At 43.7% G+C, this 23,984-nt stretch overlaps 1 long non-coding RNA gene across 1 annotated transcript in view; it reads left to right on the top strand.

The window, feature by feature from the left end:
* The first annotated feature begins 1,760 nt into the window (after positions 1-1,760).
* Positions 1,761-23,984, top strand: part of LOC137217938 (uncharacterized) — a 579,620-nt gene continuing 557,396 nt past the window's right edge. Inside the window, exon 1 of the long non-coding RNA XR_010940337.1 lies at positions 1,761-1,825. This is a non-coding gene — a long non-coding RNA (uncharacterized lncRNA). The remainder of the gene's footprint in view (positions 1,826-23,984) is intronic.

Genomic DNA, 23,984 nt, shown 5'->3' with positions numbered 1-23,984 from the left:
GCAGCACCCCACCTCACCTTTCCCCTTAAGCAAGCATAAGTTGGTTTTCTACATTTGAGACCCTATTCTGTTTTGTAATTCAGTTCCTGTGTAGCCAAGTTTACATTCCGTGTATTAGTGATATCTTATGATGTTTCTTTTTCTGTGTGACTTATTTCACTTAGAATCATCGTAGGTGAATCCACTCATTATGCTGCTACTGGCCTGATGACATAGATTTCATTGCTGAGTGATATTGCATTGTACGTAAGTACCACAACTTCTTTATCCATTTTTGATTTCTGCGATATTGAACTTGTACCGTAAATGAGGTTCTTGTAAACAGAGCCGTCCCAAACTTTGGGGTGGCTGTGTCTTTTTGATTTTAATTTCCCTAAGCTATAGGACCATAAGTAGAAGTGCCCTAGGCTCTGTTGCTTTGTTTTATAGATGCTTCAGGAAACACCATACACTTCTCCAGAGTGGCTGTTGGCAATTTACATCCCGCCCATCAGCATAACAAGGCTCCCAGTTCTCCATGGCCTGTCCTGCCTTTCTGGATTTTACACTTTTTTCAGATGGCCCTTTTGAACGGGGAGCAGTGAGACTTCATTGTAGTGCAGATTTCCATTGCAAGCTTCCTTGGTTGGCCAAAAAGGGCGTATGCGTTTTTTCCTGAATATATTCAGGAAAAAACGCATACGCCCTTTTTGGCTAAGTGCATCATTGTGGACGTTCTGCCTCTTTTCCTATTCTTTACATGCAATTCCCCTCTGCCTCCTGAAATTGGTTTCCTACAATTCTGCCTCGCTTTCAAGTCCTCTTGGCAGCCTTACTTCAATATATTTTTGGACGATAGCTGTCATTTATAACTCTGCAGGTTTGTGAAATACAGTGCCCCTGAGCTCCTTTCTTCAACTCGCTTTCTTGTGAGCTGGCCGCAACACCGCAGGATTGCTTCAGGCCATAGTGTGGTTCCGGCACGGCACGCTGAGCCTTTGGTTAATTCCTCTTCCGGGTGGGCAATGAGAGTTAAATTTGCCCATCCAGACACCTCCAGCTAGTCTCTCATTGGTTCTCCCTATTCCTATTCATCTTACGCAGAAATTGCAAACTGGGCCAAACAGGAGGTTAAAGGCACTGACTCTCCAAGTGGGGAGAGTGTTAGTAAAGCGTCTGGAATGTTGCACCCGAGTACCAGGGGACGAAAACTGAGACACATTTGAACACGTTTCCCGATCACACGTTGGATCATACTCGGGGTTCCACATACATGTTTTAGCTGAAGGAAGAATACCTTAAACCTGGAGAGTTGAGACCCATGGAATGTGTACCATGCAATATGACTTGAAAGGGTCTGCATTTGCTCTCCGAACCTCACCAATCCTATCACTGCTGCGTTTATGCCGCTGTGCACACGCTTGATTCTCTTTCGGAGACATATAAATCCATAGGTTTTAAGATTCTTACTAGTCAGGTATATTCTTAGGCGTTTAATATGGGGTGTTGAGTCCGCTTCGTTGAGCAAGCAGTAGCTCTTGTCTATTACATATTTGGCTTATGGAAAGGTATCTGTGTTAATTTCAATCTCTGGTTTTATGCAGCACACCACCTCACCTTTCCCCTTAAGCAAGCATAAGTTGGTTTTCTACATTTGAGACCCTATTCTCTTTTGTAATTCACTTCCTGTGTAGCCAAGTTTACATTCCGTGTATTAGTGATATCTTATGATGTTTCTTTTTCTGTGTGATTTATTTCACTTAGAATCATCGTACCTGAATCCACTCATTATGCTGCTACGGGCCTGATGACATAGATTTCATTGCTGAGTGATATTGCATTGTACGTAAGTACCACAACTTCTTTATCCATTTTTGCTTTCTGCGATATTGAAGTTGTACCGTAAATGAGGTTCTTGTAAACAGGGCCGTCCCAAACGTTGGGGTTGCTGTGTCTTTTTGATTTTAATTTCCCTAAGCTATAGTACCATAAGTAGAAATGCCCTAGGGTCTGTTGCTTTGTTTTTTAGATGTTTCAGGAAACAGCATACACTTCTCCAGAGTGGCTGTTGGCAATTTACATCCCGCCCATCAGCATAAGAAGGCTCCCAGTTCTCCATGGCCTGTCCTGCCTTTCTGGATTTTACACTTTTTTCAGATGGCCCTTTTGACCGTGGAGCAGTGAGACTTCATTGTAGTGCAGATTTCCTTTGCAAGCTTGCTTGGTTGACCAAAAAGTGTGTATGCGTTTTTTCCTGAATATATTCAGGAAAAAACGCATACGAACTTTTTGGCCAAGTGCATCATTGTGGACGTTCTGCCTCTTTTCCTATGCTTTACATGCAATTCCAGTCTACCTCCTGAAATCGGTTTCCTGCAATTCTACCACACTTTCAAGTCATCTTGACAGCCTTACTTCAATATATTTTTGGACGATAGCTGTCATGTATAACTCTGCAGGTTTGGAATTACAGGGCCCCTGAGCTCCTTTCTTCAACTCGCTTTCTTGTGAGCTCGCCGCAACACTGCAGGATTGCTTCAGGCCCTAGTGTGGTTCTGGCATGGCACACTGAGCCTTTGGTTAATTCCTCTTCCTGGTGGGAAATGAGAGTTAAATTTTCCCGTCCAGACACCTCAAGCTAGTCTCTCATTGGTTCTCCCTATTCCTGTTCATTTTCCACAGAAATTGCAAACTGGGCCAAACAGGAGGTTAAAGGCACTGACTCTCCAAGTGGGGAGAGTGTTAGTAAAGCGTCTGGAATGTTGCACCCGAGTACCAGGGGGCGAAAACTGAGACACATTGGAACACGTTTCCCGATCACACGGTGGATCATACTCTGGGTTCCACATGCATGTTTTATCTGAAGGAAGAATCCCTTAAACCTGGAGAGTTGAGAACGATGGAATGGGTACCATGCAATATGTCTTCAAAGGGTCTGCATTTGCTCACCGAACCTCACCAATCCTATCACTGCTGCGTTTATGCCGCTGTACACACGCTTGATTCTCCTTCGGAGACATATAAATCCATAGGTTTGAAGATTCTTACTAGTCAGGTATATTCTTAGGCGTTTAATATGGGGTGTTGTGTCCACTTCGTTGAGCAAGCAGTAGCTCTTGTCTATTACATATTTGGCTTATGGAAAGGTATCTGTGCTAATTTCCATCTCTGGTTTTATGCAGCACCCCAACTCACCTTTCCCCTTAAGCAAGCATAAGTTGGTTTTCAACATTTGAGACCCTATTCTGTTTTGTAATTCAGTTCCTGTGTAGCCAACTTTACATTCCGTGTATTAGTGATATCTTATGATGTTTCTTTTTCTGTGTTACATATTTCACTTAGAATCATTGTACCTGAATCCACTCATTATGCTGCTACGGGCATGATGACATAGATTTCATTGCTGAATGATATTGCATTGTACGTAAGTCCCACAACTTCTTTATCCATTTTTCGCTTTCTGCGATATTGAACTTGTACCAGAAACGAGGTTCTTGTAAACAGAGCCGTCCCAAACTTTGGGGTGGCTGTGTCTTTTTGATTTTAATTTCCCTAAGCTATAGGACCATAAGTGGAAGTGCCCTAGGCTCTGTTGCTTTGTTTTTTAGATGTTTCAGGAAACACCATACACTTCTACAGAGTGGCTGTTGGCAATTTACATCACGCCCATCAGCATAACAAGGCTCCCAGTTCTCCATGGCCTGTCCTGCCTTTCTGGATTTTACACTTTTTTCAGATGGCCCTTTTGACCGGGGGGCAGTGAGACTTCATTGTAGTGCAGATTTCCTTTGCAAGCTTGCTTCCTTGGCCAAAAAGGGCGTATGCGTTTTTTCCTGAATGTATTCAGGAAAAAACGCATACGCCCTTTTTGACCAAGTGCATCATTGTGGACGTTCTGCCTCTTTTCCTATTCTTTACATGCAATTCCAGTCTACCTCCTGAAATCGGTTTCGTGCAATTCTGCCCCGCTTTCAAGTCCTCTTGGCAGCCTTACTTCAATATATTTTTGGACGATAGCTGTCATTTAGAACTCTGCAGGTGTGTGAATTACAGGGCCCCTGAGCTCCTTTCTTCAACTCGCTTTCTTGTGAGCTGGACGCAACACCGCAGGATTGCTTCAGGCTATAGTGTGGTTCCGGCATGGCTCGCTGAGCCTTTGGTTAATTCCTCTTCTTGGTGGGAAATGAGAGTTAAATTTGCCCGTCCAGACACCTCCAGCTAGTCTCTCATTGGTTCTCCCTATTCCTGTTCATTTTCCGCAGAAATTGCAAACTGGGCCAAACAGGAGGTTAAAGGCACTGACTCTCCAAGTGGGGAGAGTGTTAGTAAAGCGTCTGGAATGTTGCACCCGAGTACAAGGGGGCGAAAACTGAGACACATTTGAACACGTTTCCCGATCACACGGTGGATCATACTCTGGGTTCCACATGCATGTTTTAGCTGAAGGAAGAATCCCTTAAACCTGGAGAGTTGAGAACGATGGAATGGGTACCATGCAATATGTCTTCAAAGGGTCTGCATTTGCTCACCGAACCTCACCAATCCTATCACTGCTGCGTTTATGCCGCTGTACACACGCTTGATTCTCCTTCGGAGACATATAAATCCATAGGTTTGAAGATTCTTACTAGTCAGGTATATTCTTAGGCGTTTAATATGGGGTGTTGTGTCCACTTCGTTGAGCAAGCAGTAGCTCTTGTCTATTACATATTTGGCTTATGGAAAGGTATCTGTGCTAATTTCCATCTCTGGTTTTATGCAGCACCCCAACTCACCTTTCCCCTTAAGCAAGCATAAGTTGGTTTTCAACATTTGAGACCCTATTCTGTTTTGTAATTCAGTTCCTGTGTAGCCAACTTTACATTCCGTGTATTAGTGATATCTTATGATGTTTCTTTTTCTGTGTGACATATTTCACTTAGAATCATTGTACCTGAATCCACTCATTATGCTGCTACGGGCATGATGACATAGATTTCATTGCTGAATGATATTGCATTGTACGTAAGTCCCACAACTTCTTTATCCATTTTTCGCTTTCTGCGATATTGAACTTGTACCAGAAACGAGGTTCTTGTAAACAGAGCCGTCCCAAACTTTGGGGTGGCTGTGTCTTTTTGATTTTAATTTCCCTAAGCTATAGGACCATAAGTGGAAGTGCCCTAGGCTCTGTTGCTTTGTTTTTTAGATGTTTCAGGAAACACCATACACTTCTACAGAGTGGCTGTTGGCAATTTACATCACGCCCATCAGCATAACAAGGCTCCCAGTTCTCCATGGCCTGTCCTGCCTTTCTGGATTTTACACATTTTTCAGATGGCCCTTTTGACCGGGGGGCAGTGAGACTTCATTGTAGTGCAGATTTCCTTTGCAAGCTTGCTTGGTTGGCCAAAAAGGGCGTATGCGTTTTTTCCTGAATATATTCAGGAAAAAACGCATACGCCCTTTTTGGCCAAGTGCATCATTGTGGACTTTCTGCCTCTTTTCCAATGCTTTACATGCAATTCCAGTCTACCTCCTGAAATCGGTTTCCTGCAATTCTGCCCCGCTTTCAAGTCCTCTTGGCAACCTTACTTCAATATATTTTTGGACGATAGCTGTCATGTATAACTCTGCAGGTTTGTGAATGACAGTGCCCCTGAGCTCCTTTCCTCAACTCGCTTTCCTGTGAGCTGGCCGCAACACCGCAGGATTGCTTCAGGCCCTAGTGTGGTTCCGGCATATCTCAGTGAGCCTTTGGTTAATTCCTCTTCCTGGTGGGAAATGAGAGTTAAATTTGCCCGTCCAGACACCTCCAGCTAGTCTGTCATTGGTTCTCCCTATTCCTGTTCATTTTCCGCAGAAATTGCAAACTGGGCCAAACAGGAGGTTAAAGGCACTGACTCTCCAAGTGGGGAGAGTCTTAGTAAAGCGTCTGGAATGTTGCACCCGAGTATCAGGGGACGAAAACTGAGACACATTTGAACACGTTTCCCGATCACACGGTGGATCATACTCTGGGCTCCACATGCATGTTTTAGCTGAAGGAAGAATCCCTTAAACCTGGAGAGTTGAGACCCATGGAATGGGTACCATGCAATATGACTTCAAAGGGTCTGCATTTGCTCACCGAACCTCACCAATCCTATCACTGCTGCGTTTATGCCGCTGTACACACGCTGGATTCTCTTTCGGAGACATATAAATCCATAGGTTTTAAGATTCTTACTAGTCAGGTATATTCTTAGGCGTTTAATATGGGGTGTTGAGTCCACTTCGTTGAGCAAGCAGTAGCTCTTGTCTATTACATATTTGGCTTATGGAAAGGTATCTGTGCTAATTTCAATCTCTGGTTTTATGCAGCACCCCAACTCACCTTTCCCCTTAAGCAAGCATAAGTTGGTTTTCTACATTTGAGACCCTATTCTGTTTTGTACTTCAGTTCCTGTGTAGCCAAGTTTACATTCCGTGTATTAGTGATACCTTATGATGTTTCTTTTTCTGTTTGACTTATTTCTCTTAGAATCATCGCACCTAAATCCACTCATTATGCTGCTACTGGCCTGATGACATAGATTTCATTGCTGAGTGATATTGCATTGTACGTAAGTACCACAACTTCTTTATCCATTTTTCGCTTTCTGCGATATTGAACTTGTACCGTAAACGAGGTTCTTGTAAACAGAGCCGTCCCAAACTTTGGGGTGGCTGTGTCTTTTTGATTTTAATTTCCCTAATCTATAGGACCATAAGTGGAAGTGCCCTAGGCTCTGTTGCTTTGTTTTTTAGATGTTTCAGGAAACACCATACACTTCTCCAGAGTGGCTGTTGGCAATTTACATCCCGCGCATCAGCATAAGAAGGCTCCCAGTTCTCCATGGCCTGTCCTGCCTTTCTGGATTTTACACTTTTTTCAGATGGCCCTTTTGACCGGGGGGCAGTGAGACTTCATTGTAGTGCAGATTTCCTTTGCAAGCTTGCTTGGTTGGCCAAAAAGTGCGTATGCGTTTTTTCCTGAATATATTCAGGATAAAACGCATACGCCCTTTTGGCCAAGTGCATCATTGTGGACGTTCTGCCTCTTTTCCTATGCTTTACATGCAATTCCAGTCTACCTCCTGAAATCGGTTTCCTGCAATTCTGCCCCGCTTTCAAGTCCTCTTGGGAGCCTTACTTCAATATATTTTTGGACGATAGCTGTCATTTATAACTCTGCAGGTTTGTGAAATACAGTGCCCCTGAGCTCCTTTCTTCAACTGGCTTTCTTGTGAGCTGGCCGCAACACCGCAGGATTGCTTCAGGCCCTAGTGTGGTTCCGGCATATCTCAGTGAGCCTTTGGTTAATTCCTCTTCCTGGTGGGAAATGAGAGTTAAATTTGCCCGTCCAGACACCTCCAGCTAGTCTCTCATTTGTTCTCCCTATTCCTGTTCATTTTCCACAGAAATTGCAAACTGGGCCAAACAGGAGGTTAAAGGCACTGACTCTCCAAGTAGGGAGAGTGTTAGTAAAGCGTCTGGAATGTTGCACCCGAGTACCAGGGGACGAAAACTGAGACACATTTGAACACGTTTCCCGATCACACGTTGGATCATACTCTGGGTTCCACATGCATGTTTTAGCTGAAGGAAGAATCCCTTAAACCTGGAGAGTTGAGACCCATGGAATGGGTACCATGCAATATGACTTCAAAGGGTCTGCATTTGCTCACCGAACCTCACCAATCCTATCACTGCTGCGTTTATGCCGCTGTAAACACGCTTGATTCTCTTTCGGAGACATATAAATCCATAGGTTTTAAGATTCTTACTAGTCAGGTATATTCTTAGGCGTTTAATATGTGGTGTTGAGTCCACTTCGTTGAGCAAGCAGTAGCTCTTGTCTATTACATATTTGGCTTATGGAAAGGTATCTGTGCTAATTTCAATCTCTGGTTTTATGCAGCACCCCAACTGACCTTTCCTCTTAAGCAAGCGTAAGTTGGTTTTCTTCATTTGAGACCATATTCTGTTTTGTAATTCAGTTCCTGTGTAGCCATGTTTACATTCCGTGTATTAGTCATACCTTATGATGTTTCTTTTTCTGTGTGATTTATTTCACTTAGAATCATCGTACCTGAATCCACTCATTATGCTGCTACTGGCCTGATGACATAGATTTCATTGCTGAGTGATATTGCATTGTAAGTAAGTACCACAACTACTTTATCCATTTTTCGCTTTCTGCGATATTGAACTTGTACCGTAAACGAGGTTCTTGTAAACAGAGCCATCCCAAACTTTGGGGTGGCTGTGTCTTTTTGATTTTAATTTCCCTAAGCTATAGGACCATAAGTGGAAGTGCCCTAGGCTCTGTTGCTTTGTTTTTTAGATATTTCAGGAAACACCATACACTTCTCCAGAGTGGCTGTTGGCAATTTACATCCCACCCATCAGCATAAGAAGGCTCCCAGTTCTCCATGGCCTGTCCTGCCTTTCTGGATTTTACACTTTTTTCAGATGGCCCTTTTGACCGGGGGGCAGTGAGACTTCATTGTAGTGCAGATTTCCTTTGCAAGCTTGCTTGCTTGGCCAAAAAGGGCGTATGCGTTTTTTCCTGAATATATTCAGGAAAAAACGCATACGCCCTTTTTGGCCAAGTGCATCATTGTGGACGTTCTGCCTCTTTTCCTATGCTTTACATGCAATTCCAGTCTACCTCCTGAAATCGGTTTCCTGCAATTCTGCCCCGCTTTCAAGTCCTCTTGGCAGCCTTGCTTCAATATATTTTTGGACGATAGCTGTCATTTATAACTCTGCAGGTTTGTGAATTACAGTGCCCCTGAGCTCCTTTTTTCAACTGGCTTTCTTGTGAGCTGGCCGCAACACCGCAGGATTGCTTCAGGCCCTAGTGTGGTTCCGGCATGGCTCGCTGAGCCTTTGGTTAATTCCTCTTCCTGGTGGGAAATGAGAGTTAAATTTGCCCGTCCAGACTCCTCCAGCTAGTCTCTCATTGGTTCTCCCTATTCCTGTTCATTTTCCGCAGAAATTGCACACTGGGCCAAACAGGAGGTTAAAGGCGCTGACTCTCCAAGTGGGGAGAGTGTTAGTAAAGCGTCTGGAATGTTGCACCCAAGTACCAGGGGACGAAAACTGAGACACATTTGAACACGTTTCCCGATCACATGGTGGATCATACTCTGGGTTCCACATGCATGTTTTAGCTGAAGGAAGAATCCCTTAAACCTGGAGAGTTGAGAACCATGGAATGGGTACCATGAAATATGACTTCAAAGGGTCTGCATTTGCTCACCGAACCTCACCAATCCTATCACTGCTGCGTTTATGCCGCTGTACACACGCTGGATTCTCTTTCGGAGACATATAAATCCATAGGTTTTAAGATTCTTACTAGTCAGGTATATTCTTAGGCGTTTAATATGGGGTGTTGAGTCCTCTTCGTTGAGCAAGCAGTAGCTCTTGTCTATTACATATTTGGCTTATGGAAAGGTATCTGTGCTAATTTCAATCTCTGGTTTTATGCAGCACCCCAACTCACCTTTCCCCTTAAGCAAGCATAAGTTGGTTTTCTACATTTGAGACCCTATTCTGTTTTGTAATTCCGTTCCTGTGTAGCCAAGTTTACATTCCGTGTATTAGTGATACCTTATGATGTTTCTTTTTCTGTGTGACTTATTTTACTTAGAATCATCGTACCTGAATCCACTCATTATGCTGCTACTGGCCTGATGACATAGATTTCATTGCTGAGTGATATTTCATTGTACGTAAGTACCACAACTTCTTTATCCATTTTTTGCTTTCTGCGATATTGAACTTGTATCGTAAATGAGGTTCTTGTAAACAGAGCTGTCCCAAACTTTGGGGTGGCTGTGTCTTTTTGATTTTAATTTCCCTAATCTATAGGACCAAAAATGGAAGTGCCCTAGGCTCTGTTGCTTTGTTTTTCAGATGTTTCAGGAAACACCATACACTTCTCCAGAGTGGCTGTTGGCAATTTACATCCCGCCCATCAGCCTAAGTAGGCTCCCAGTTCTCCATGGTCTGTCCTGCCTTTCTGGATTTTACACTTTTTTCAGATGGCCCTTTTGACCGGGGGGCAGTGAGACTTCATTGTAGTGCAGATTTCCTTTGCAAGCTTGCTTGGTTGGCCAAAAAGGGCGTATGGGTTTTTTCCTGAATATATTCAGGAAAAAACGCATACGCCCTTTTTGGCCAAGTGCATCATTGTGGACGGTCTGCCTCTTTTCTTATGGTTTACATGCAATTCCAGTCTACCTCCTGAAAACGGTTTCCTGCAATTCTTCCCCGCTTTCAAGTCCTCTTGGCAGCCTTACTTCAATATATTTTTGGACGTTAGCTGTCATTTAGAACTCTGAAGTTTTGTGAATTACAGTGCCCCTGAGCTACTTTCTTCAACTCGCTTTCTTGTGAGCTGGCCGCAACACCGGAGGATTGATTCAGGCCCTAGTGTGGTTCCGGCACGGCTCGCTGAGCCTTTGGTTAATTCCTCTTCCTGGTGGGAAATGAGAGTTTAATTTGCCCGTCGAGACACCTCCAGCTAGTCTCTCATTGGTTCTCCCTATTCCTGTTCATTTTCCGCAGAAATTGCAAACTGGGCCAAACAGGAGGTTAAAGGCACTGACTCTCCAAGTGGGGAGAGTGTTAGTAAAGCATCTGGAATGTTGCACCCGAGTACCAGGGGACGAAAACTGAGACACATTTGAACACGTTTCCCGATCACACGGTGGATCATACTCTGGGTTCCACATGCATGTTTTAGCTGAAGGAAGAATCCCTTAAACCTGGAGAGTTGAGAACCTTGGAATGGGTACCATGCAATATGACTTCAAAGGGTCTGCATTTGCTCACCGAACCTCACCAATCCTATCACTGCTGCGTTTATGCCGCTGTACACATGCTGGATTCTCTTTCGGAGACATATAAATCCATAGGTTTTAAGATTCTTACTAGTCAGGTATATTCTTAGGCGTTTAATATGGGGTGTTGAGTCCACTTCGTTGAGCAAGCAGTAGCTCTTGTCTATTACATATTTGTCTTATGGAAAGGTATCTGTGCTAATTTCAATCTCTGGTTTTATGCAGCACCCCAACTCACCTTTCCCCTTAAGCAAGCATAAGTTGGTTTTCTACATTTGAGACCCTATTCTGTTTTGTAATTCAGTTCCTGTGTAGCCAAGTTTACATTCCGTGTATTAGTGATATCTTATGATGTTTCTTTTTCTGTGTGACATATTTCACTTAGAATCATCATACCTGAATCCACTCATTATGCTGCTACTGGCCTGATGACATAGATTTCATTGCTGAGTGGTATTGCATTGTACGTAAGTACCACAACTTCTTTATCCATTTTTCGCTTTCTGCAATATTGAACTTGTATCGTAAATGAGGTTCTTGTAAACAGAGCCGTCCCAAACTCTGGGGTGGCTGTGTCTTTTTGATTTTAATTTCCCTAATCTATAGGACCATATGTGGAAGTGCCCTAGGCTCTGTTGCTTTGTTTTTTAGATGTTTCAGGAAACACCAAACACTTCTCCAGAGTGGCTGTTGGCAATTTACATCCCGCCCATCAGCATAAGAAGGCTCCCAGTTCTCCATGGCCTGTCCTGCCTTTCTGGATTTTACACTTTTTTCAGATGGCCCTTTTGACCGGGGGGCAGTGAGACTTCATTGTAGTGCAGATTTCCTTTGCAAGCTTGCTTGGTTGGCCAAAAAGGGCGTATGCGTTTTTTCCTGAATATATTCAGGAAAAAACGCATACGCCCTTTTTGGCCAAGTGCATCATTGTGGACGTTCTGCCTCTTTTCCTATGCTTTTCATGCAATTCCAGTCTACCTCCTGAAATCGGTTTCCTGCAATTCTGCCCCGCTTTCAAGTCCTCTTGGCAGCCTTACTTCAATATATTTTTGGATGATAGCTGTCATTTATAACTCTGCAGGTTTGTGAATTACAGTGCCCCTGAGCTTCTTTCTTCAACTCGCTTTCTTGTGAGCTGGCCGCAACACCGCAGGATTGCTTCAGGCCCTAGTGTGGTTTCGGCATGGCTCGCTGAGCCTTTGGTTAATTCCTCTTCCTGGTGGGAAATGAGAGTTTAATTTGCCCGTCGAGACACCTCCAGCTAGTCTGTCAATGGTTCTCCCTATTCTTGTTAATTTTCCACAGAAATTGCAAACTGGGCCAAACAGGAGGTTAAAGGCACTGACTCTCCAAGTGGGGAGAGTGTTAGTAAAGCGTCTGGAATGTTGCACCCGAGTACCAGGGGACGAAAACTGAGACACATATGAACACGTTTCCCGATCACACGGTGGATCATACTCTGGGTTCCACATGCATGTTTTAGCTGAAGGAAGAATCCCTTACCTGGAGAGTTGAGACGCATGGAATGGGTACCATGCAATATGACTTCAAAGGGTCTGCATTTGCTCACCGAACCTCACCAATCCTATCACTGCTGCGTTTATGCCGCTGTACACACGCTTGATTCTCTTTCGGAGACATATAAATCCATAGGTTTTAAGATTCTTACTAGTCAGGTATATTCTTAGGCGTTTAATATGTGGTGTTGAGTCCACTTCGTTGAGCAAGCAGTAGCTCTTGTCTATTACATATTTGGCTTATGGAAATGTATCTGTGTTAATTTCAATCTCTGGTTTTATGCAGCACCCCAACTAACCTTTCCTCTTAAGCAAGCGTAAGTTGGTTTTCTTCATTTGAGACCCTATTCTGTTTTGTAATTCAGTTCCTGTGTAGCCATGTTTACATTCCGTGTATTAGTGATACCTTATGATGTTTCTTTTTCTGTGTGATTTATTTCACTTAGAATCATCGTACCTGAATCCACTCATTATGCTGCTACTGGCCTGAGGACATAGATTTCATTGCTGAGTGATATTGCATTGTACGTAAGTACCACAACTTCTTTATCCATTTTTCGCTTTCTGCGATATTGAACTTGTACCGTAAACGAGGTTCTTGTAAACAGAGCCGTCCCAAACTTTGGGGTGGCTGTGTCTTTTTGATTTTAATTTCCCTAAGCTATGGGACCATAAGTGGAAGTGCCCTAGGCTCTGTTGCTTTGTTTTTCAGATGTTTCAGGAAACACCATACACTTCTCCAGAGTGGCTGTTGGCAATTTACATCACACCCATCAGCATAACAAGGCTCCCAGTTCTCCATGGCCTGTCCTGCCTTTCTGGATTTTACACTTTTTTCAGATGGCCCTTTTGACCGGGGGGCAGTGAGACTTCATTGTAGTGCAGAATTCCTTTGCAAGCTTGCTTGGTTGGCCAAAAAGGGCGTATGCGTTTTTTCCTGAATATATTCAGGAAAAAACGCATACGCCCTTTTTGGCCAAGTGCATCATTGTGGACGTTCTGCCTCTTTTCCTATGCTTTACATGCAATTCCAGTCTACCTCCTGAAATCGGTTTCCTGCAATTCTGCCCCGCTTTCAAGTCCTCTTGGCAGCCTTACTTCAATATATTTTTGGACGATAGCTGTCATTTAGAACTCTGCAGGTGTGTGAATTACAGGGCCCCTGAGCTCCTTTCTTCAACTCGCTTTCTTGTGAGCTGGCCGCAACACCGCAGGATTGCTTCAGGCCCTAGTGTGGTTCCGGCATGGCTCGCTGAGCCTTTGGTTAATTCCTCTTCCTGTTGGGAAATGAGAGTTAAATTTGCCCGTCCAGACTCCTCCAGCTAGTCTCTCATTGGTTCTCCCTATTCGTGTTCATTTTCTGCAGAAATTGCAAACTGGGCCAAACAGGAGGTTAAAGGCACTGACTCTCCAAGTGGGGAGAGTGTTAGTAAAGCGTCTGGAATGTTGCACCCGAGTACCAGGGGACGAAAACTGAGACACATTTGAACACGTTTCCCGATCACATGGTGGATCATACTCTGGGTTCCACATGCATGTTTTAGCTGAAGGAAGAATCCCTTACTCCTGGAGAGTTGAGACCCATGGAATGGGTACCATGCAATATGACTTCAAAGGGTCTGCGTTTGCTCACCGAACCTCACCAATCCTATCACTGCTGAGTTTATGCCGCTGTACACACGCTGGATTCTCTTTCGGAGACATATAAATCCATAGGTTTTAAGATTCTTACTAGTCAGGTATATTCTTAGGCGTTTAATATGGGGTGTTGAGTCCACTTCGTTGAGCAAGCAGTAGCTCTTGTCTATTACATATTTGGCTTATGGAAAGGTATCTGTGTTAATTTCAATCTCTGGTTTTATGCAGCACCCCAACTCACCTTTCCCCTTAAGCAAGCATAAGTTGGTTTTCTACATTTGAGACCCTATTCTGTTTTGTAATTCAGTTCCTCTGTAGCCAAGTTTACATTCCGTGTATTAGTGATATCTTATGATGTTTCTTTTTCTGTGTGACTTATTTCACTTAGAATCATCGTACCTGAATCCACTCATTATGCTGCTACTGGCCTGATGACATAGATTTCATTGCTGAGTGATATTGCATTGTACATAAGTTCCACAACTTCTTTATCCATTTTTCGCTTACTGCGATATTGAACTTGTACCGTAAACGAGGTTCTTGTAAACAGAGCCGTCCCAAACTTTGGGGTGGCTGTGTCTTTTTGATTTTAATTTCCCTAATCTATAGGACCATAAGTGGAAGTGCCCTAGGCTCTGTTGCTTTGTTTTTTAGATGTTTCAGGAAACACCATACACTTCTCCAGAGTGGCTGTTGGCAAATTACATCACGCCCATCAGCATAACAAGGCTCCCAGTTCTCCATGGCCTGTCCTGCCTTTCTGGATTTTACACATTTTTCAGGTGGCCCTTTTGACCAGGGGGCAGTGAGACTTCATTGTAGTGCAGATTTCCTTTGCAAGCTTGCTTGGTTGGCCAAAAAGGGCGTATGCGTTTTTTCCTGAATATATTCAGGAAAAAACGCATACGCGCTTTTTGGCCAAGTGCATCATTGTGGACGTTCTGCCTCTTTTCCTATGCTTTACATGCAATTCCAGTCTACCTCCTGAAATTGGATTCCTGCAATTCTGCCCCGCTTTCAAGTCCTCTTGGCAACCTTACTTCAATATATTTTTGGACGATAGCTGTCATTTATAACTCTGCAGGTGTGTGAATTACAGGGACCCTGAGCTCCTTTCTTCAACTCGCTTTCTTGTGAGCTGGCCGCAACACCGCAGGATTGCTTCAGGCCCTAGTGTGGTTCCGGCATGGCTCGCTGAGCCTTTGGTTAATTCCTCTTCCTGGTGGGAAATGAGAGTTAAATTTGCCCGTCCAGACTCCTCCAGCTAGTCTCTCATTGGTTCTCCCTATTCCTGTTCATTTTCCGCAGAAATTGCAAACTGGGCCAAACAGGAGGTTAAAGGCACTGACTCTCCAAGTGGGGAGAGTGTTAGTAAAGCGTCTGGAATGTTGCACCCGAGTACCAGGGGACGAAAACTGAGACACATTTGAACACGTTTCCCGATCACACGGTGGATCATACTCTGGGTTCCACATGCATGTTTTAGCTGAAGGAAGAATCCCTTAAACCTGGAGAGTTGAGAACCATGGAATGGGTACCATGCAATATGACTTCAAAGGGTCTGCATTTGCTCACCGAACCTCACCAATCCTATCACTGCTGCGTTTATGCCGCTGTACACACGCTGGATTCTCTTTCGGAGACATATAAATCCATAGGTTTTAAGATTCTTACTAGTCAGGTATATTCTTAGGCGTTTAATATGGGGTGTTGAGTCCACTTCGTTGAGCAAGCAGTAGCTCTTGTCTATTACATATTTGGCTTATGGAAAGGTATCTGTGCTAATTTCAATCTCTGGTTTTATGCAGCACCCCAACTCACCTTTCCCCTTAAGCAAGCATAAGTTGCTTTTTGGATTTGAGACCCTATTCTGTTTTGTAATTAAGTTCCTGTGTAGCCAAGCTTACATTCCGTGTATTAGTGATATCTTATGATGTTTCTTTTTCTGTGTGACTTGTTTCACTTAGAATCATCGTACCTGAATCCACTCATTATCCTGCTATGGGCCTGAGGACATAGATTTCATTGCTGAGTGATATTGCATTGTACGTAAGTACCACAACTTCTTTATCCATTTTTCGCTTTCTGCGATATTGAACTTGTACCGTAAATGAGGTTCTTGTAAACAGAGCCGTCCCAAACTTTGGGGTGGCTGTGTCTTTTTGATTTTAATTTCCCTAAACTATCGGACCATAAGTGGAAGTGCCCTAGGCTCTGTTGCTTTGTTTTTTAGATGTTTCAGGAAACACCATACACTTCTCCAGAGTGGCTGTTGGCAAATTACATCACGCCCATCAGCATAACAAGGCTCCCAGTTCTCCATGGCCTGTCCTGCCTTTCTGGATTTTACAGTTTTTTCAGATGGCCCTTTTGACCGGGGGGCAGTGAGACTTCATTGTAGTGCAGATTTCCTTTGCAAGCTTGCTTGGTTGGCCAAAAAGGGCGTATGCGTTTTTTCCTGAATATATTCAGGAAAAAACGCATACGCCCTTTTTGGCCAAGTGCATCATTGTGGACGTTCTGCCTCTTTTCCTATGCTTTACATGCAATTCCAGTCTACCTCCTCAAATCGGTTTCCTGCAATTCTGCCCCGCTTTCAAGTCCTCTTGGCAGCCTTACTTCAATATATTTTTGGACGTTAGCTGTCATTTAGAACTCTGCAGGTGTGTGAATTACAGGGCCCCTGAGCTCCTTTCTTCAACTCGCTTTCTTGTGAGCTGGCCACAACACCGCAGGATTGCTTCAGGCCCTAGTGTTGTTCCGGCATGGCTCGCTGAGCCTTTGGTTAATTCCTCTTCTTGGTGAGAAATGAGAGTTAAATTTACCCGTCCAGACACCTCCAGCTAGTCTCTCATTGGTTCTCCCTATTCCTGTTCATTTTCCGCAGAAATTGCAAACTGGGCCAAACAGGAGGTTAAAGGCACTGACTCTCCAAGTGGGGAGAGTGTTAGTAAAGCGTCTGGAATGTTGCACCCGAGTACCAGGGGACGAAAACTGAGACACATTTGAACACGTTTCCCGATCACACGGTGGATCATACTCTGGGTTCCACATGCATGTTTTAGCTGAAGGAAGAATCCCTTAAACCTGGAGAGTTGAGAACCATGGAATGGGTACCATGCAATATGACTTCAAAGGGTCTGCATTTGCTCACCGAACCTCACCAATCCTATCACTGCTGCGTTTATGCCGCTGTACACACGCTTGATTCTCTTTCGGAGACATATAAATCCATAGGTTTTAAGATTCTTACTAGTCAGGTATATTCTTAGGCGGTTAATATGGGGTGTTGAGTCCACTTCGTTGAGCAAGCAGTAGCTCTTGTCTATTACATATTTGGCTTATGGAAAGGTATCTGTGCTAATTTCAATCTCTGGTTTTATGAAGCACCCCAACTCACCTTTCCCCTTAAGCAAGCATAAGTTGGTTTTCTACATTTGAGACCCTATTCTGTTTTGTAATTCAGTTCCTGTGTAGCCAAGTTTACATTCCGTGTATTAGTGATATCTTATGATGTTTCTTTTTCTGTGTGACTTATTTCACTTAGAATCATCGTACCTGAATCCACTCATTACGCTGCTACTGGCCTGATGACATAGATTTCATTGCTGAGTGATATTGCATTGTACATAAGTTCCACAACTTCTTTACCCATTTTTCGCTTACTGCGATATTGAACTTGTACCGTAAACGAGGTTCTTGTAAACAGAGCCGTCCCAAACTTTGGGGTGGCTGTGTCTTTTTGATTTTAATTTCCCTAATCTATAGGACCATAAGTGGAAGTGCCCTAGGCTCTGTTGCTTTGTTTTTTAGATGTTTCAGGAAACACCATACACTTCTCCAGAGTGGCTGTTGGCAAATTACATCACGCCCATCAGCATAACAAGGCTCCCAGTTCTCCATGGCCTGTCCTGCCTTTCTGGATTTTACACATTTTTCAGGTGGCCCTTTTGACCGGGGGGCAGTGAGACTTCATTGTAGTGCAGATTTCCTTTGCAAGCTTGCTTGGTTGGCCAAAAAGGGCGTATGCGTTTTTTCCTGAATATATTCAGGAAAAAACGCATACGCGCTTTTTGGCCAAGTGCATCATTGTGGACGTTCTGCCTCTTTTCCTATGCTTTACATGCAATTCCAGTCTACCTCCTGAAATTGGTTTCCTGCAATTCTGCCCCGCTTTCAAGTCCTCTTGGCAACCTTACTTCAATATATTTTTGGACGATAGCTGTCATTTATAACTCTGCAGGTGTGTGAATTACAGGGACCCTGAGCTCCTTTCTTCAACTCGCTTTCTTGTGAGCTGGCCGCAACACCGCAGGATTGCTTCAGGCCCTAGTGTGGTTCCGGCATGGCTCGCTGAGCCTTTGGTTAATTCCTCTTCCTGGCGGGAAATGAGAGTTAAATTTGCCCGTCCAGACTCCTCCAGCTAGTCTCTCATTGGTTCTCCCTATTCCTGTTCATTTTCCGCAGAATTTGCAAACTGGGCCAAACAGGAGGTTAAAGGCACTGACTCTCCAAGTGGGGAGAGTGTTAGTAAAGCGTCTGGAATGTTGCACCCGAGTACCAGGGGACGAAAACTGAGACACATTTGAACACGTTTCCCGATCACACGGTGGATCATACTCTGGGTTCCACATGCATGTTTTAGCTGAAGGAAGAATCCCTTAAACCTGGAGAGTTGAGAACCATGGAATGGGTACCATGCAATATGACTTCAAAGGGTCTGCATTTGCTCACCGAACCTCACCAATCCTATCACTGCTGCGTTTATGCCGCTGTACACACGCTGGATTCTCTTTCGGAGACATATAAATCCATAGGTTTTAAGATTCTTACTAGTCAGGTATATTCTTAGGCGTTTAATATGGGGTGTTGAGTCCACTTCGTTGAGCAAGCAGTAGCTCTTGTCTATTACATATTTGGCTTATGGAAAGGTATCTGTGCTAATTTCAATCTCTGGTTTTATGCAGCACCCCAACTCACCTTTCCCCTTAAGCAAGCATAAGTTGCTTTTTGGATTTGAGACCCTGTTCTGTTTTGTAATTATGTTCCTGTGTAGCCAAGCTTACATTCCGTGTATTAGTGATATCTTATGGTGTTTCTTTTTCTGTGTGACTTATTTCACTTAGAATCATCGTACCTGAATCCACTCGTTATGCTGCTACTGGCCTGATGACATAGATTTCATTGCTGAGTGATATTGCAGTGTACGTAAGTAACACAACTACTTTATCCATTTTTCGCTTTCTGTGATATTGAACTTGTACCGTAAACAAGGTTCTTGTAAACAGAGCCGACCCAAACTTTGGGGTGGCTTGTCTTTTTGATTTCAATTTCCCTAAGCTATAGGATCATAAGTGGAAGTGCCCTAGGCTCTGTTGCTTTGTTTTTTAGATGTTTCAGGAAACACCATACACTTCTCCAGAGTGGCTGTTGGCAATTTACATCCCGCCCATCAGCATAACAAGGTTCCCAGTTCTCCATGGCCTGTCCTGCCTTTCTGGATTTTACACTTTTTTCAGATGGCCCTTTTGACCGGGGGGCAGTGAGACATCATTGTAGTGCAGATTTCCTTTGCAAGCTTGCTTGGTTGGCCAAAAAGGTCGTATGGGTTTTTTCCTGAATATATTCAGGAAAAAACGCATACGCCCTTTTTGGCCAAGTGCATCATTGTGGACGTTCTGCCTCTTTTCCTATGCTTTACATGAAATTCCAGTCTACCTCCTGAAATCGGTTTCCTGCAATTCTGCCCAACTTTCAAGTCCTCTTGGCTGCCTTACTTCAATATATTTTTTGACGATAGCTGTCATTTATAACTCTGCAGGTTTGTGAATTACAGTGCCCCTGAGCTCCTTTCTTCAACTCGTTTACTTGTGAGCTGGCCGCAACACCGCAGGATTGCTTCAGGCCCTAGTGTGGTTCCGGCATGGCACACTGAGCCTTTGGTTAATTCCTTTTCTTGGTGGGAAATGAGAGTTAAATTTGCCCTTCCAGACACCTCCAGCTAGTCTCTCATTGGTTCTCCCTATTCCTGTTCATTTTCCGCAGAAATTGCAAACTGGGCCAAACAGGAGGTTAAAGGCACTGACTCTCCAAGTGGGGAGAGTGTTAGTAAAGCGTCTGGAATGTTGCACCCAAGTACCAGGGGACGAAAACTGAGACACATTTGAACACGTTTCCCAATCACACGGTGGATCATATTCTGGGTTCCACATGCATGTTTTAGCTGAAGGAAGAATCCCTTAAACCTGGAGAGTTGAGAACCATGGAATGGGTACCATGCAATATGAATTCAAAGGGTCTGCATTTGCTCACCGAACCTCACCAATCCTATCACTGCTGCTTTTATGTCACTGTACACACGCTGGATTCTCTTTTGGAGACATATAAATCCATAGGTTTTAAGATTCTTACTAGTCAGGTATATTCTTAGGCGTTTAATATGGGGTGTTGAGTACACTTCGTTGAGCAAGCAGTAGCTCTTGTCTATTACATATTTGGCTTATGGAAAGGTATCTGTGTTAATTTCAATCTCTGGTTTTATGCAGCACCCCAACTCACCTTTCCCCTTAAGCAAGCATAAGTTGGTTTTCTACATTTGAGACCCTATTCTCTTTTGTAATTCAGTTCCTGTGTAGCCAAGTTTACATTCCGTGTATTAGTGATATCTTATGATGTTTCTTTTTCTGTGTGACTTATTTCACTTAGAATCATCGTACCTGAATCCACTCATTATGCTGCTACTGGCCTGATGACATAGATTTCATTGCTGAGTGATATTGCATTGTACATAAGTTCCACAACTTCTTTATCCATTTTTCGCTTACTGCGATATTGAACTTGTACCGTAAACGAGGTTCTTGTAAACAGTGCCGTCCCAAACTTTGGGGTGGCTGTGTCTTTTTGATTTTAATTTCCCTAATCTATAGGACCATAAGTGGAAGTGCCCTAGGCTCTGTTGCTTTGTTTTTTAGATGTTTCAGGAAACACCATACACTTCTCCAGAGTGGCTGTTGGCAATTTACATCCCGCCCATCAGTCTAACTAGGCTCCCAGTTCTCCATGGCCTGTCCTGCCTTTCTGGATTTTACACTTTTTTCAGATGGCCCTTTTGACCGGGGGGCAGTGAGACTTCATTGTAGTGCAGATTTCCTTTGCAAGCTTGCTTGGTTGGCCAAAAAGGGCGTATGCGTTTTTTCCTGAATATATTCAGGAAAAAACGCATACGCCCTTTTTGGCCAAGTGCATCATTGTGGACGTTCTGCCTCTTTTCCTATGCTTTACATGAAATTCCAGTCTACCTCCTGAAATCGGTTTCCTGCAATTCTGCCCCACTTTCAAGTCCTCTTGGCAGACTTACTTCAATATATTTTTGGATGATAACTGTCATTTATAACTCTGCAGGTGTGTGAATTACAGGGCCCCTGAGCTCCTTTCTTCAACTCGCTTTCTTGTGAGCTGGCCGCAACACTGCAGGATTGCTTCAGGCCCTAGTGTGGTTCCGGCATGGCTCGCTGAGCCTTTGGTTAATTCCTCTTCTTGGTGGGAAATGAGAGTTAAATTTACCTGTCCAAACACCTCCAGCTAGTCTCTCATTGGTTCTCCCTATTCCTGTTCATTTTCCGCAGAAATTGCAAACTGGGCCAAACAGGAGGTTAAAGGCACTGACTCTCCAAGTGGGGAGAGTGTTAGTAAAGCGTCTGGAATGTTGCACCCGAGTACCAGGGGACGAAAACTGAGACACATTTGAACACGTTTCCCGATCACACGGTGGATCATCCTCTGGGTTCCACATGCATGTTTTAGCTGAAGGAAGAATCCCTTAAACCTGGAGAGTTGAGACCCATGGAATGAGTACCATGCAATATGACTTCAAAGGGTCTGCATTTGCTCACCGAACCTCACCAATCCTATCACTGCTGAGTTTATGCCGCTGTACACACGCTGGTTTCTCTTTCAGAGACATATAAATCCATAGGTTTTAAGATTCTTACTAGTCAGGTATATTCTTAGGCGTTTAATATGGGGTGTTGGGTCCACTTCGTTGAGCAAGGAGTAGCTCTTGTTTATTACATATTTGGCTTATGGAACGGTATCTGTGCTAATTTCAATCTCTGGTTTTATGCAGCACCCCAACTAACCTTTCCCCTTAAGCAAGCATAAGTTGGTTTTCTACATTTGAGACCCTGTTCTGTTTTGTAATTCAGTTCCTGTGTAGCCAAGTTTACATTCCATGTATTAGTGATATCTTATGATGTTTCTTTTTCTGTGTGACTTATTTCACTTAGAATCATCGTAGGTGAATCCACTCATTATGCTGCTACTGGCCTGATGACATAGATTTCATTGCTGAGTGATATTGCAGTGTACGTAAGTACCACAACTTCTTTATCCATTTTTCGCTTTCTGTGATATTGAACTTGTACCGTAAACAAGGTTCTTGTAAACAGAGCCGACCCAAACTTTGGGGTGGCTTGTCTTTTTGATTTCAATTTCCCTAAGCTATAGGATCATAAGTGGAAGTGCCCTAGGCTCTGTTGCTTTGTTTTTTAGATGTTTCAGGAAACACCATACACTTCTCCAGAGTGGCTGTTGGCAATTTACATCCCGCCCATCAGCATAACAAGGTTCCCAGTTCTCCATGGCCTGTCCTGCCTTTCTGGATTTTACACTTTTTTCAGATGGCCCTTTTGACCGGGGGGCAGTGAGACTTCATTGTAGTGCAGATTTCCTTTGCAAGCTTGCTTGGTTGGCCAAAAAGGTCGTATGGGTTTTTTCCTGAATATATTCAGGAAAAAATGCATACGCCCTTTTTGGCCAAGTGCATCATTGTGGACGGTCTGCCTCTTTTCCTATGCTTTACATGAAATTCCAGTCTACCTCCTGAAATCGGTTTCCTGCAATTCTGCCCAACTTTCAAGTCCTCTTGGCTGCCTTACTTCAATATATTTTTTGACGATAGCTGTCATTTATAACTCTGCAGGTTTGTGAAATACAGAGCCCCTGAGCTCCTTTCTTCAACTCGCTTTCTTGTGAGCTGGCCTCAACACTGCAGGATTGCTTCAGGCCCTAGTGTGGTTCCGGCACGGCACGCTGAGCCTTTGGTTAATTCCTCTTCCGGGTGGGAAATGAGAGTTAAATTTGCCCATCCAGACACCTCCAGCTAGTCTCTCATTGGTTCTCCCTATTCCTATTCATCTTACGCAGAAATTGCAAACTGGGCCAAACAGGAGGTTAAAGGCACTGACTCTCCAAGTGGGGAGAGTGTTAGGAAAGCGTCTGGAATGTTGCACCCGAGTACCAGGGGACAAAAACTGAGACACATTTGAACACGTTTTCCGATCACACGTTGGATCATACTCGGGGTTCCACATACATGTTTTAGCTGAAGGAAGAATACCTTAAACCTGGAGAGTTGAGACCCATGGAATGGGTACCATGCAATATGACTTCAAAGGGTCTGCATTTGCTCACCGAACCTCACCAATCCTATCACTGCTGCGTTTATGCCGCTGTGCACACGCTTGATTCTCTTTCGGAGACATATAAATCCATAGGTTTTAAGATTCTTACTAGTCAGGTATATTCTTAGGCGTTTAATATGGGGTGTTGAGTCCACTTCGTTGAGCAAGCAGTAGCTCTTGTCTATTACATATTTGGCTTATGGAAAGGTATCTGTGCTAATTTCAATCTCTGGTTTTATGCAGCACCCCAACTCACCTTTCCCCTTACGCAAGCATAAGTTGGTTTTCTGCATTTGAGAACCTATCCTGTTTTGTACTTCAGTTCCTGTGTAGCCAAGTTTACATTCCGTTTATTAGTGATACCTTATGATGTTTCTTTTTCTGTTTGACTTATTTCTCTTAGAATCATCGCAACTAAATCCACTCATTATGCTGCTACTGGCCTGATGACATAGATTTCATTGCTGAGTGATATTGCATTGTACGTAAGTACCACAACTTCTTTATCCATTTTTCGCTTTCTGCGATATTGA

The sequence above is a fragment of the Pseudorca crassidens genome (assembly GCF_039906515.1).
Source record: "Pseudorca crassidens isolate mPseCra1 chromosome 1 unlocalized genomic scaffold, mPseCra1.hap1 SUPER_1_unloc_6, whole genome shotgun sequence".
Taxonomy (NCBI): domain Eukaryota; kingdom Metazoa; phylum Chordata; class Mammalia; order Artiodactyla; family Delphinidae; genus Pseudorca; species Pseudorca crassidens.
This window is presented reverse-complemented; position numbering and strand designations above follow the sequence as displayed.